Source organism: Dromiciops gliroides, chromosome 4 (genome assembly GCF_019393635.1).
Source record: "Dromiciops gliroides isolate mDroGli1 chromosome 4, mDroGli1.pri, whole genome shotgun sequence".
NCBI classification, from domain to species: domain Eukaryota; kingdom Metazoa; phylum Chordata; class Mammalia; order Microbiotheria; family Microbiotheriidae; genus Dromiciops; species Dromiciops gliroides.
Genome location: NC_057864.1, coordinates 233,442,587 through 233,458,166, shown reverse-complemented (window position 1 = coordinate 233,458,166; position 15,580 = coordinate 233,442,587). Strand labels below are relative to the sequence as shown.

Sequence of the window (15,580 nt, the reverse complement as noted above, 5' to 3'; positions counted from 1 at the left end):
TGTAGCTGTAGTGGGAAGATCTTTGGACATCCATTCCTAACTCTGATCCCTTACTTTGTGACTTTGGGTTATTTGGTTCACTTTTAGGAACTTCACTTTCCTCACCCATCAGTGATAATATTTATACTATCTCACAAAGTAGCTTTGAAGAAAACACTTTATAAGCATTAAAGTTTTATGCAAATATGAAATGATTGGGTTGGGTTAAAGGAGCCTGGGCTAAAGTGGAGAATGAGGATGGTTTATTGGGAGAAGCAAACTGTACTTGGATTCCAAACCTACCTCTAATTCTTACTGCTGAGGTGACTTCAAATAAGTTACTTAGCTTCTAAGACTGTTTACACATGTGCAAAATAATAATAGTAAGTATCTTATTTATCTCAGAATTGAAGGATCCCCTTTAAAAAGTGCATAAATTGCTTTGCTAATTGATAAAGTAGTATGTTAAAGTGAATTGTTACTTATTCTGGAAAGATGAAGACAGGATACAAAGAAAGTGTGCTAATTAAGCTGTAGTAGAATGGCAGGATACCTCCATGAAGCTTGAGAGACACAAATTTAGAACAAGATGAAGGGTAAACTATATTTACACAGTGACTTTGTAGAGCCAGTTACTCAAAGGGGTTTACAGAATGACAATGGAAACAAAATGATGGTAGGTAAAAGTTTAGGCATATCCATGGATGACAGAGCTGAATGACTATTTAGAAAGTTACTCTAAGCTTCTGAGCCAGAGAAGATAACTATGGTTTCTCATACCACTTTTATTGATGATAGGAAAAATAATACTAGTCTGTGGCCACTGCAATTATTTTGTTCCCTGAGCAATATGGGTTGAGATAGCTTATAGTATATAGATTTATCTCTTTATTCACTGAAGATTGTGGCAAAGGGACAGGGATAGGAAAGGACACAGAAGCAGTGAGGGGGTATATAAATGCTGGGAATAAGGGATTGGAACCTTCATGTCTGGTTACGCTGGGAGCTTTCCCATCCTTGGGCAGAATGATATGGGAGTACTACCTGGCCCAGGAGGAGTCAAAGGGAAAGTCATGTCTTACCAGGAAGACAAGTTCCAGAAAATGAGAAGCACGTGTGGGCAGAGGGAGAGGAGTGTTGCTAAGCAGTGAATGTGAAAAAATGACCCATGACACTGGAGTGTGATATTAAGCATGCTTTATACCAGAAGGAGAAAGGCCACTCCTCGGTGTGGGGGTGAGAAAGGGCAGGCAGGTCCAATGTAGGGACAGAGCCTCAAGTTTGTGATTTTTGTTCCTGTAGTTATGAAAGTAAAAGGAGTAAGGTTAGGAAGGGAAACAGGGCTTTTCCAACACCATCAGAGTGGTGGTCAGCCAGGTGTTGGGCTTAGATGGCAACACTGCTCTCTATCTGGCTTGGCTGAAGGTAATAATAGGGGAGGTCCAGGACTTCATTTCAGGCCACAATCTCCCTTTCCAGAGTGTCTAGATCTTCCTGGAAATTCCTCAGCATAGTCTTGGGCCCAGGTCCTGAGAAATATTCCTCCTTCTGATGACTCAGACGTACCTGAGACAGAGAATAAGGTCACTCACAGTCAAAAGCTTCAGGTCAATAGCTGCCACTTTTATTCCTTTGTCCCCTGGGCCCTGTTCCCTCTGTTGCCCCTGGCTCTCACCATGTCTGACTGGGTCCGGCTCAGCAGCCATGCAACAACCATCTGGCGACAAGACTGAGGGACATTGGGCAGTGTGGCCATCACCATCTCTAATGTTACATCCTTTGTGGTTGGTGGTGGCTGCCTCATAGTGCATGGAGCATTAGGGACCCAGCCATACCAGTCTAGCTGTGGTGGGAGAAGACAGTGAAGTCACTCAGAGACCAAGGAATCTTCCAAAAGGAATGATGACCTCCATTCTCAGGAATTCACATCTTTAAATTACTTTACCTGTCCCTGATTAATGGCTGAGTGTTGGGCTGAGCATGTGAAGATGCACATGATGACAAAGTGGCAGAGCTCAGCATGGGACTGGAAAGAGACAGGAAACCCTGGAGGAGAGAAGAGTTTGTAGATGAAACAGAAGACTCAGGGAGAAATAAAGGCTGATGTCCCCATGAAGTGACCAAAATACTGGGATGTGTAGACTTAGCAAAATGTTGGCTCTTAGAAGCTGTATGATTCAAAATCACGTTTCCCTTCATGTTTAGAGTGCTTTAGAAGTGTAAATCACTTCCTCCACTCACAGGTGTCTGTGTTCTGACAAGTAAATTTACGCTATAAGTTTAGATACAAGTTTAGATTTGCACAAGGACTATATGTGGGGGCCTACAGTGGGCAGGGACAACCAGAGGACTAGAGGTGAGGAAGGAGGAACTTAGTTCTTGATGGAAGAAATGTCTCACTTTTATCCTTGAGGAGAGGTGATGGAGGTCGGAGGATGCAGATGCTAAGATCTAACTATTGGCAACAGAATCCTTCTGCCATGTGGTACCAGCTGCCTTATGTGGTTCTTGGTGCCTTGTGTTTGTGGGCTGGGGTTGTTTCTGTCTCTGTGTTGTTTGTCAACACTTGGAATGTAGGGAAGTGTTAGGGGCCTGGGGTCTGAGATGATCTTAGGTGGTCACCAGGCCTGCAAAGTGCTTTATGAAGGTAGAGGAGCTCAGGGAGGCTTTTAGAGAGGTCTCTAGGAAGTGTTTAGAAGAGAGATGATTTTTCAGTATGGGAGATGTGGAGTGTTACCTCGGTCCTGGGCCCCACACAGCCCAATCTCAGTGATCTCTCGGCACCAAACTTGTAGCTCAGGGTCACTCTGCACAACCTTGTTCCCTGAATAATGGAGTTGGACCATTCCTTGCACACACCTGCTTCCCAAGAGAGAAGAGTGTCAGGGAAGAGCAGCTGAAGAGGATCAGGCCAGAATCACAGAATTGTAGTTAGAAGGAAATTTAAGGAACATCTGTTTTATCCCAAACTGACTGAAAGTCCTTTCTACATCATCGTCAGCGGGTCATGTTTCTGCCTTCATTTGACCATCATTTCTGAGGGCAAACCTGAGGGAGCTCATTACCATTTAGGTAACTCTATATGACAGATAGCTTCTCCTTACATCAAAATTTAGGTCTTCCTTCTATACCACTTGCCCCATTGCTCCTAGTGCTGTCCCCTGAGGCCCACACAGTAGATATCTAATGCCTCTTCCCATGCTGGCCCTTTGAGTGATTGAAAGCTAATCCATTCCTCTCAGGTCTTCTATCTTCTCTTCCCTCTTTGGACAGTGGGCCTTTGTCCTTCTCCAGGCCTGCAGCAACTCTCCCATTCTCCTGACCTTTCATACATCACTAACATTAGTTTATCAAGCATGTTTTTCAATTCTTTAGGACCCTGGGATTTCATTCCTTAGGGCCTAGTGAGTAGAACTTGTCCAAAGGACTTAGTTGTTCTCCTACTAGGGCACGGTGTACAGCACCAGCCTAGAGTCAGGAGTCATGAAGAACTGAGTTCATTTTAGACTTCAGACATTTACTAAGTGTCATAAGTCTGTTAACTCCATTTGCCTCAGTTTCTTTGTCTGCAAAATGAGCTGGAGAAGGAAATGTCACATCACTCTGCCAAGAAAATCCCAGATAAGGTTACAGAGAGTCATACACGACTAAACAACCATAAACAACCATACTATCTCCCTAATTGTCTTGGGTTTCAATGTCCTTTTCACCCTCTTTCTTCTTTTCAATCCAAGATCTTTCTTCTCCACAGCATCACCCCACCCACCTGAACAGGAATCCTATCCCTTCTTTGGGCCTTTTTTTGCCCAAATGTAGCTTAGAAAGTCTTTTGGTATTTTTAATTTTCAGACTCTGGTATTTCTCTGCATGGCACTATTGTTATAGGATTGTCCTATTCTTTTGTGTTTATCCCTGGTTATTTATCCATTTTCCATATTAAATAAAGGCCTTTTAAAAGGCTATGTTGGGGGAAGCTAGGTGGTGAAGTGGATAAAGGACCAGCCCTGGATTCAGGAGGACCTGAGTTCAGATCTGACCTCATCAGACACTTGACACTTACTAGCTGTGTGACCCTGGGCAAGTCACTTAACCCCCATTGCCCCGCCAAAAAAAAAAAAAAAAGAGGCAGGGGGGGGGCTATGTTGGCTTAGTTTTCTATCTCATTGGCATTTGTTGCTCGGACTTTTTTTTTTTTTTTAGTGAGGCAATTGGGGTTAAGTGACTTGCCCAGGGTCACACAGCTAGTAAGTGTTAAGTGTCTGAGGCTGGATTTGAACTCAGGTACTCCTGACTCCAGGGCTGGTCCTCTATCCACTGTGCCACCTAGCTGCCCCTCAGACTTTCATTCTTGAGAGCTTCCCACCTTTCCTGGTCTGGTTTTACCTATAGCCTTTTAAGTCATGGGATCTTATTCCATCCTTTCTCTGAAGCTTTGGGATTTGCTCTCCCAATCAGCCAGGTTTGGAACTATCCTTTGACTGATCTTACTCTCCTTCCCCTCACATATTCAGGAAGCTGTCAGATATTGTCATTTCTATCTCCATGTCAGTTCAATCTCCTTTCTCACATGGTCAGTCAGTCTTATCACTGGAGTGGCCACTAACAGCTCTTCTACTGTCTTCCCTTCTCCATTCCATCCACATAGTGGCCAAAAGGATTTTTGTGAAGTTAGTAAACTCCTTGAGTTAGTGAACTCCTGTAGTAAACTCCCTTTTGATTTAAAAAAATATTATCTTTATCTCATCCTTTACATATTTCTATTTTTGTGTTTTATAAAATACACAATTATTAGTATATTAACACATTGTAATAACATGCATATATAAATTATAGTATGAATTCATGTATTTAAATACTAAATAAATATATATATTTTGGAGGTACATCTTCCAAAATTATCATTGCATTGTCATAAAAGTTGGGAGATCCATGGTTTAAGATATTAAAGCCTATCCCATGAATATTCAGCACTCTTTAGGTTTTACCAATTTCCCAGTGGCCTGGGATTCAAGACATATTTCTGACCTTGTGAATACTCATGCCAGATGTGAAGGTAGGAGTAGCTACTGAGCTTAGGTTTTATCTTATATCATATACATCCTATATGTGTTATGTTTGAGTGTACTCACTTTTGTCAAATAGTATATGGTGTATGAGTGTCTCATTTCATTCCAGTCCCAAAACAGAAGCACCATAGTTTCTTGATTTGGTTTTGGAGCTTAACATAGACTTCTTACCTTTTCCCTGTTCTCATTTTCCTTTTGTTTAAAATATTTAGAATAGTTTATTATAAACTATTAAAATTTCTATAGTCAGGGGCAGCTAGGTGGTGAAGTGGATAAAGCACCAGCCCTGGATTCAGGAGGACCTGAGTTCAAATTTGACCTCAGACACTTGACACTTACTAGCTGTGTGACACTGAGCAAGTCACTTGCCTCATTGCCCCGGAAAAACAAACAAATAAAAAATTTTTATAGTCATGGTCTTGTTATGAGCTGTTCTTCTCAGGGTCCCATTGGTCCTAATTTGCCATCTTGCTTATTACCCATGCTTGATGCATTTTCACCATATTTTTGATTCATGGATTTTTTCCCCTACAATTCTGTCTCCTCAGAATTATTGGTTATTTTTACTGCTATTCTTCCTCCTGTGTTGTACTTTTTACTCTCTCTTCCTCTCTTTCTTTTTCTCTTCATTTAGATAACTAGATTTCTCTTTCTCTCCATTTAGATGGCTAGACAACTTTGTCCTCACTTTTTCATTAAAGAGAGGAAGGGACTAGGTGCCCACAGGGCTAACAGTGGCAACATGTCACATTTTCATAATGTTTTTGTCTACTTCCTCTACAGCCATCATGTCTGAGAGGTAGGCCGATTATCCTCCTTTTACACAGTGGGGAACTGATTCCCAGGTAGTTCTAGTGATTTGGTTACCCATGAACAAACTAACTTCTCAGTGGGATGGATGATCTGAACTCAGATCTTCTGGCTCCAAGTACAGCATTCCTTCTACACATTTCCTCCCTCACCTCTCTGCCTTTTTGGCTCTGATGTAGATGACTTCTCCTGGACATCCCAGAAGGCCACTGTACATGACTATGCCCTCTTAAGGTTTCTTCCTGCCCAAGTCCATTGGCCAGGAACAGGAGAGTTCCAGCTGTCCCTTGTGCTCCAACAGAAGTTGTTCTCCTGCCCTCCAGTCTGGGATCAGCATAGCAGTGCCCTAACAATCCTTAGCCCAGAGCCCTTTGCTGATCCTCTCTCAGCTATCCCCGTCTATGGCACCCAGAATACCCAGATCCTGCACCTCCCCCTTCACATCCTCCCACCAGCCACAACTGCACCTGGTTGTTGGAGCCTGAGAAGACAAATCTCCCAGTGGCCACCCCTACCTGGTAGTGACCCATCATTTCTGGAGAAGTTGGCTGCTTTGAGAAGAGTCAAGCCCACTGCTGTCCAGTGAGTCTCCTTAGGGCAGACACAAGCTGTTTGGTGAGGGAACTGGAAGTTGAGGGGCTATTAGGGAATGCGCTCAAGGAGGTGGGGGAGGTGCGGGAGCCCCGAGGGGCCACTGCAGGGCAGGGCGGGGGTGGGGCGGGGGCTGAAGAGAAGTGGACCAGTGGAGCAGAGTCAGGGAGAGGGGTGCAGAGCTACGTCTGAGAGGGGACTTCAAACTCGGGAGAAGCAGAGTCCAGGGGTTGGGGAGGGAGCTCGAGGCGGGGGAGGCGCGGCAGACCGGCCATCCTAGACAAACGAATGGCGGGGAGAAACGTCGCCATGAAGGGACACTGGCAGCACTTCCAGTTCTCACGGGGTATGGGGGCAAATACAAATCCTTCTCCCCACGACTATGGTATGATCCACACAAATACAAACTGAGAAGGTTGGGGGTGCTTCACGTGGCTGAACGTCTTCAGAGTTCTGTGACCCCAAAAAGGTGAGCCTGCGGGCCTGATGGGTCTGCTCAACAGTGAATGGGTCTGTGGCTTCCCTGTTCCAGGCACTTTTTGTGGATGTCTGCCTAGTTTCCTTCATCCCTTCATTGGGGAGATGTGAGAGAAAGGCCCTGCCACCCTGTAGGGGAAGGGGACATGGTCTGGCAGAGCATTTTATGAGGAGAGGGGAAGGAGACCCATGTCCACCTTTGGCTTTGGGTAGGATGTGGTGTAAGGCCTGGTTGTCCCAGGGGAACAACAGCATGCATGTTTTCAGGTCTGCGAAGTGCAACTTCTGAAATTTCAGAATGGAGTGTGTAAGGAAGAGGCAGAACTGTGACATCCCAAGGTTCTTTGTTCCTTCCTTTTCAGTTAACACTTAGGAAGTAGGAAGAGCATCTTTAGAGCATCAAATTAAAGCTCCAAGCCCCAGGAGTCAGTGTGTTTCTTTAGCCCAAGCAAGAGGCTAGGAGTCATCAGGAAAGCCTTTGAAATCAATGAGAGAAAGCCATATGCTCCATGCTTTCCAGCTGGAAAAGCCATCTCATCCAACTCCTTTATTTTGCCAGAAAGGAAATTTAGGCCAAGAGAAGTTGTGATTTATCCATTGTAACAGAGTTGATTTCAGGTCAGAATCTGAACCCAAGTCTCTAAATTAAATGCTCTTTTCATTCCCCCATTGATAAATACTCAAAGGATATGATCAGGCACTTGTCAGAAAAAGAATCAAAGCAATCTATAGTCACATGAAATAGTGCTCAAAATCTAGAGAAATGCAAATTAAAACAACTCTGAGGTACCACCTCACACTTACTACATTGGCTAATATGACAAAACAAAAAGAAAGAAAACAATAAATATTGAAGAGGACATGGGAAAATTTGAACCAATACAGCCATATTTGGGGCAGCTAGGTGGCTCAGTGGATAGAACACCGACCCTGGAGTCAGGAGGACCTGAGTTCAAATCCAGCCTCAGACACTTGACACTAGCTGTGTGACCCTGGGCAAGTCACTTAACCCCAATTGCCTAACTAAAAGTAAAAAAATAAAAATAAAAACCAATACAGCCATACTGGAGAGGAATTTGGAACCATGCCCAAAAGACTACAAAACTGCATACCCTTTGATCCAGCTATACCACTACTAAGTCTGTATTCCAAATAAATTTTTGAAAAAGGGAAAAAGACCTACACTTGCAGAAATATTTATATCAGCTCTTTTTGTGGTGTCAAAAAATTGGATATTGAGGGGATGCTTATCAGTTGGGGAACATCTGAACATGTTGTCCTCTATGAATATAATGAAATACTATTGTGAAATGAGAAATGATGAACAGGCATATTTCAGAAAAATCTGGAAAGACTTATACGAACTGTTGCAAAATGAAATGAGGAGAACCAGGAAAACATAGTACACAGAAATAGCACCCTTGTGTACTGACCAACTATGTATTACTTAGCTCTTCTCAGTAACACAATGATACAAGACAATTATAAAGGACTTGTGAAAGAAAAAGCTATCTATACCAGTAAAAGAACTGTTGGACCCTGAATGCAGATTGAAGCTTACTATTTTCATTTTATTTTTTTTTATGATCATTTCCTCTTTGTCTGTTTCTTCTTTCACAACTGTGACTAATAGAAATATATTTTACATGATTGCACATATATAACCTGTATCAAATTGCTAAACATTTTAGGAAGAGGAGCGGTAAAGGAGAGAGAAATATTTGGAACTCAAACTCTTTTAAAAATGAAAACTAGGGGCAGCTAGGTGGCACAGTGGATAAAGCACTGGCCCTGGATTCAGGAGGACCTGAGTTCAAATCCAGCCTCAGACACTTGACACTAGCTGTGTGACCCTGGGCAAGTCACTTAACCCCACCTGCCTCACACACACACAAAAAATGCTGTTTTCACGACCCTACACTTTCCTTCCTACAAAACCATCATGTGCCCACACCTAGAATACTGTATTCAGTTCTGTCTCATGAACCTATTAAAGTAGAACAGAGCTGGCACAGAGCCAAATGTAGCTGTAGAGGAAAGAGGGCTGGACAGGGAACCAGTAGACCTGGCTTACATTGTTCCTTTGCCCTGTGACTTGTTGTAATTTGAGTCCCCTTTATGAGTCTCAGTTTCTTCATCTGTCCATGATGATAATACTATTTATATTTCCTACCATAATAGGGTCGTTATACAGAAAACACCTTATAAGCCTTGAAGCATTATAAGTTATTAAAGGATTGTGTTGTAGGAGCTTGTGTGCAGGCTGACTAAAAGATTTAATGGGGGCAGCTAGGTGGCTCAGTGGATAGAACACCGACCCTGGAGTCAGGAGGACCTGAGTTCAAATCCGGCCTCAGACACTTGACACTTACTAGCTGTGTGACTGTGGTCAAGTCACTTAACCCCAATTGCCTCACTAAAAGTAAAAAAAAATAAAAAAATAAAAACTAATAGAGCCATACTATAGAGGAATTTGGAACCATGCCCAAAAGACTACAAAACTGCATACCCTGGGGGCAGCTAGGTGGCTCAGTGGATAAAGCACCGGCCCTGGAGTCAGGAGTGCCTGAGTTCAAATCTGGCCTCAGACACTTAACACTTACTAGCTGTGTGACCCTGGGCAAGTCACTTAACCCCAATTGCCTCACTAAAAAAAAAACAAAACTGCATACCCTTTGATCCAGCTATACCACTACTAAGTCTGTATTCCAAATAAATTTTTGAAAAAGGGAAAAAGACCTACACTTGCAAAAATATTTATATCAGCTCTTTCTGTGGTGCCAAAAAATTGGATATTGAGGGGATGCTTATCAGTTGGGGAACATCTGAACATGTTGTCCTCTATGAATATAATGGAATACTATTGTGAAATGAGAAATGATGAACAGGCATATTTCAGAAAAATCTGGAAAGACTTATACGAACTGTTGCAAAATGAAATGAGGAGAACCAGGAAAACATTGTACACAGAAATAGCACCCTTGTGTACTGACCAACTATGTATTACTTAGCTCTTCTCAGTAACACAATGATACAAGACAATTATAAAGGACTTGTGAAAGAAAAAGCTATCTATACCAGTAAAAGAACTGTTGGACCCTGAATGCAGATTGAAGCTTACTATTTTCATTTTATTTTTTTATGATCATTTCCTCTTTGTCTGTTTCTTCTTTCACAACTGTGACTAATAGGAATATATTTTACATGATTGCACATATATAACCTGTATCAAATTGCTAAACATTTTAGGAAGAGGAGCGGTAAAGGAGAGAGAAATATTTGGAACTCAAACTCTTTTAAAAATGAAAACTAGGGGCAGCTAGGTGGCATAGTGGATAAAGCACTGGCCCTGGATTCAGGAGGACCTGAGTTCAAATCCAGCCTCAGACACCTGACACTAGCTGTGTGACCCTGGGCAAGTCACTTAACCCCAACTGCCTCACACACACACAAAAAAATGCTGTTTTCACGACCCTACACTTTCCTTCCTACAAAACCATCATGTGCCCACACCTAGAATACTGTATTCAGTTCTGTCTCATGAACCTATTAAAGTAGAACAGAGCTGGCACAGAGCCAAATGTAGCTGTAGAGGAAAGAGGGCTGGACAGGGAACCAGTAGACCTGGCTTACATTGTTCCTTTGCCCTGTGACTTGTTGTAATTTGAGTCCCCTTTATGAGTCTCAGTTTCTTCATCTGTCCATGATGATAATACTATTTATATTTCCTACCATAATAGGGTCATTATACAGAAAACACCTTATAAGCCTTGAAGCATTATAAGTTATTAAAGGATTGTGTTGTAGGAGCTTGTGTGCAGGCTGACTAAAAAATTTAATGGGGGCAGCTAGGTGGCTCAATGGATAGAACACCGACCCTGGAGTCAGGAAGACCTGAGCTCAAATCCGGCCTCAGACACTTGACACTTACTAGCTGTGTGACTGTGGTCAAGTCACTTAACCCCAATTGCCTCACTAAAAGTAAAATAAAAATAAAAAAATAAAAACCAATAGAGCCATACTGGAGAGAATTTAGAACCATGCCCAAAAGACTACAAAACTGCATACCCTTTGATCCAGCTATACCACTACTAAGTCTGTATTCCAAATAAATTTTTGAAAAAGGGAAAAAGACCTACACTTGCAAAAATATTTATATCAGCTCTTTCTGTGGTGCCAAAAAATTGGATATTGAGGGGATGCTTATCAGTTGGGGAACATCTGAACATGTTGTCCTCTATGAATATAATGAAATACTATTGTGAAATGAGAAATGATGAACAGGCATATTTCAGAAAAATCTGGAAAGACTTATACGAACTGTTGCAAAATGAAATGAGGAGAACCAGGAAAACATAGTACACAGAAATAGCACCCTTGTGTACTGACCAACTATGTATTACTTAGCTCTTCTCAGTAACACAATGATACAAGACAATTATAAAGGACTTGTGAAAGAAAAAGCTATCTATACCAGTAAAAGAACTGTTGGACCCTGAATGCAGATTGAAGCTTACTATTTTCACTTTATTTTTTTTATGATCATTTCCTCTTTGTTTCTTCTTTCACAACTGTGACTAATAGGAATATATTTTACATGATTGCACATATATAACCTGTATCAAATTGCTAAACATTTTAGGAAGAGGAGCGGTAAAGGAGAGAGAAATATTTGGAACTCAAACTCTTTTAAAAATGAAAACTAGGGGCAGCTAGGTGGCACAGTGGATAAAGCACTGGCCCTGGATTCAGGAGGACCTGAGTTCAAATCCAGCCTCAGACACTTAATACTTACTAGCTGTGTGACCCTGGGCAAGTCACTTAACCCCAATTGCCTCACCAAAAAAAAAATTTTTTAAAATTAATGTTTGTCACTGGAAAGTCATTGTGGTACAGTGGAAAAAACAAAATTGACTTGGAACCCAGGTCCTGGGTTCAAGTCTGATCTCTGATACTAGGAGGATGTCATAAGATATGTCACTAAGTCTCTGAGTCTGTGTATCCATGTGTAAAATGAGGATTATAATTCTTGGGGTTTTTTTGAAGTTTGTGAGGATCACATGGTAATATATATTAATTGCTCTGAAAATCTTAAAAGAGAATAAAAAGTAAGATAGTATTCATTCTGGATGGATAAAGATGACAAAGTAAAATTTAGAACCACTGTTTTCCAGAGCTTAGGCCCAGCAAGCAAGTGGTGCCCTGAGTTTGGCAGGACGACAATCCTTTGAGATCACTCTCTGGATGATCTCACCCTCTGGGTGTTTTCTGATCAAAGACAAACACTGGACAGAGTCTGAAGGTCCTGCAGTGAATCAAACTTGTCACATGCTTGCTGCTTCCTCATTGTGAGGGCTACAACTCACTGAGCAGCCACTAATATAATAGATAATAGATAATCTATATTGAGATCTCTCCACACTGCCTTGACACCCTATCCCCCACTAGGGGTGGGGTCCTGGCACATCTGTCAATAGCATCTTGTTTGCAAGCCTTTTCCCTCACTTTGAAAATAAAACTTCTCTCTAATTAAAGTTAAATTTAAGTTGAGATTGTAATTGTGCACTCTGTGAATTTGTGGACTAATTTGTCTTTCTGAAGTGAGGCCTGTGTTTGTTGTTTAAGTGGTTTTTGTGTGAAACTGTAACCTTTGTGTCTGTTTGTCTCTGTGCTGTCATATTGTCTTTATATCTGTATGTCTGTGTCCTATTTGTTCTGTTTGTAGATTCTGTTACCTTGAAAGATTTAAAATACAGCCAGTCAGAAAATTTCTAAGAGCTGTAGCTAAAGAGTTTAGGGCATTGGGAAAATTAATGAACTTCCATACTTGAAGCAATTGTCTCACTAAGCACCACTGACTCCCACTTTAGGCTTTCTGGGGAAGATTAGGTTATAAGAAAAGAGGAAAAACTTGCAAAACACTTTTTTTCTGTCATGTCAACCTTGACCAGGTTGGAATTACACAAATAAAGTCATATAATTAACTAAAGTTTGTAGAACCACTAAAAATATCCTTGCAGATTCTGGAGGTGTGGAGATTAATCATTAAGGAGTTTGAAGATTTTAAGATTGCAGTGGAGAATTCCTGGGACTCGTGGTATTTCCAGGAACTCACTCCCTTCTTAATATCTTAGTAAGTTTTAGGGTACCACTATGTAGAATTTGTTTTAAGGAAAAATAAGGATTAAATTGTATAAAAGTTAAAGGTAGATGACACTTCCCTTGAAGACTGATAGCTTCCTTCTTCCAGGGCAATGAAGGAAGGCAGCTAGTTTGGAAGTAAACCCAGAGTGAAGAAAGAAAAAAAAAATAGGGAAAGGTTTGCACTTTACAGAAACTTGACTACCTTAACATTTCTGACCATGAAAAGAGAAAAGATTGTTTAAACCAAAGATCTGTCAGAGACCCCCTTCCCTCTTATTCTGTTAACCCCTCTCATCTCAGATCAGTGTCCCAAATGAAGGTGTTGAAAGAAAAATTGCTGTTTCCCCAGTTTCCTGATCTGTAAAGAGGAAAATAATAATGGTATCCACCTCCCAAGTTTGTTGTGAAATCAATATGATATGATTGTAAAGTACTTAACACAGTGACCAGCACTATATTATTATTATTTCTTTAACTGAATGTAATTGTTCCATGCTTGATAATTTAAAAAGTGTTTTTAAAATACCAAAGGTAGTAAGATCACTGATTTCCATATGGGATAATTTGAGAATGCAATTGATGTCATCTGAAGTTTTGGTCCATGTTTTAAATACATGATATTGTTTGTATTATTATTGTATTTCTAAATTCTCCGTGGATAGATCACAGGCCCTGGAGTTAGGCGGACCTTAGTTCAAATCCAGCCTCAGACCCTTGACACTAGCTGTGTGACCCTGGGCAAATCACTTAAATTAACCCCAAATGCCTAACCAAAAACAAAAAAGCAAAACAAAACAAAATTCTCCTATATTGTGAAATTTGAGAGACCATTGTAACAGGATTACTGTTAGACAAAACAATTTAATCTGGATGCTGTTACACATGAATTGGGCTTTGAAAAGGATGTGATAAAAAGTAGATATTTGAAAACTATTAAATATTTAATATATAGTGAATTTTTATTTGAAAATCTTGGCTGTTATGAAAGTGTTTAAGGTGGTTTAAAGATGTAGTTTCAACATATTAATGATGAGTCAACTATCAGGTATTTTATGTATGTTATGAAGCCCCAGAATATGGGTAGTTTTAATTTATAAGTACAGTTAATGAAATGTTAACTGTTAGGGAAACACCAGGAAAGATATTCAAGTTGTGGTTAGTGAAATTTTGCTATATAAGGTAAAAATTCCTGGGACTGTAAGTAACTATTATTTTGAGCTTTGATTACATATTGTCATGAAGCCAATAGTAGAAAATGGCAAGTGCTGTAGTCTGGGAACTGCTAAAGGTGGATGTCTCCACTTGGAAAAAGTTTCCAGGACAACTTTGCCCTGGCCCAAGGTAGGATCCTCATGATTCCATTTCCCCACTGTGCTATTTCCTTTCTGAAAAGGAAAATTTTCACCTGGTTAATCCTGAGACCTGCTTTTAACACCTTTTGATTGACTGTCAGATATGACTCATGACTGGAATCAAACAGAGCTAAGAAATCCCCCCCGCCCCCCGCCATTATAACTATGTAGCTCCCAGTAATTTTTACCTTAAATAGCAAAATTTCACTAACCACTAACCATGTACCTGTTTTTCTTTTATAGCAAATTACTATAATAAAGAAGTTTTGTAAGTAGAATACAAAATCTATTAAATAATAGATTGATACTAGGATATCTCTGAATTTCTATTATAAGATGCAAGTATGAACATTTTGCAATTTTAATTTGTATTTGTGATCAAAATATAATGTAGGAATGATATCCTCCTAAGGGAGAAAGGATTAGGCAAGTAATAAGAAAAAGATGTAATATAAAAGTTTTCTGGGGCAGCTAGGTGGCAGAGTGGATAAAACACCAGCCCTGGATTCAGGAGGACCTAAGTTCAAATCTGGCCTCAGATACTTGACACTTACTAGCTGTGTGACCCTGGGCAAGTCACTTAACCCTCATTGCCTTGCCCCCCCCAAAAAAAACCAGTTTTCTAAATAAATGGAATAGTAAATTTTAAGAAAAGCAACAGGATTAGACTTTTTTCTAGGAACCATGTAGAGATGTATACAATTGTCTTCTAAATTTATCTGTCATGAAAATTTAGGCTTTGAATATCTTTTACTAATAAGTTTTCAAAATTGGATTAAGAATTTATTAATTAAGCATTAATTGGATTTATGCATAAATTGTATTGATAATGGTAAAGAAATTATTTTCCTATTTTAAAAGTATCTGTCTGATAATATTAAAGGGCAGGAGACTTCATTTTAGAGTTGGACCCTCAAAAATTTTAAAGGATTTTTATATCAGGTACAGGATTTAGGTAAGGATAGAAACAACAAATTGGATATATAAACTAAAATTCTCTGAAGTTTCAAGATTATAAGATACCAAATTAGATTAAGTTTTATTACTAGCAGAATATCTGGATTTGGAACCAGAGAAGTAAGACCCTTCAGAGCTGCCCTGGGAATAAAGCCAATTGTCCCAGAAAAGATATCCAAGGACCATATATGAGATATCTGGGAC

General features: G+C 40.4%; 1 pseudogene; it reads right to left on the bottom strand.

Moving 5' to 3' along the window:
- Window positions 1–1,365: 1,365 nt before the first annotated feature.
- The window catches only part of LOC122754907, a 29,058-nt pseudogene continuing 14,843 nt past the window's right edge, over window positions 1,366–15,580 (bottom strand).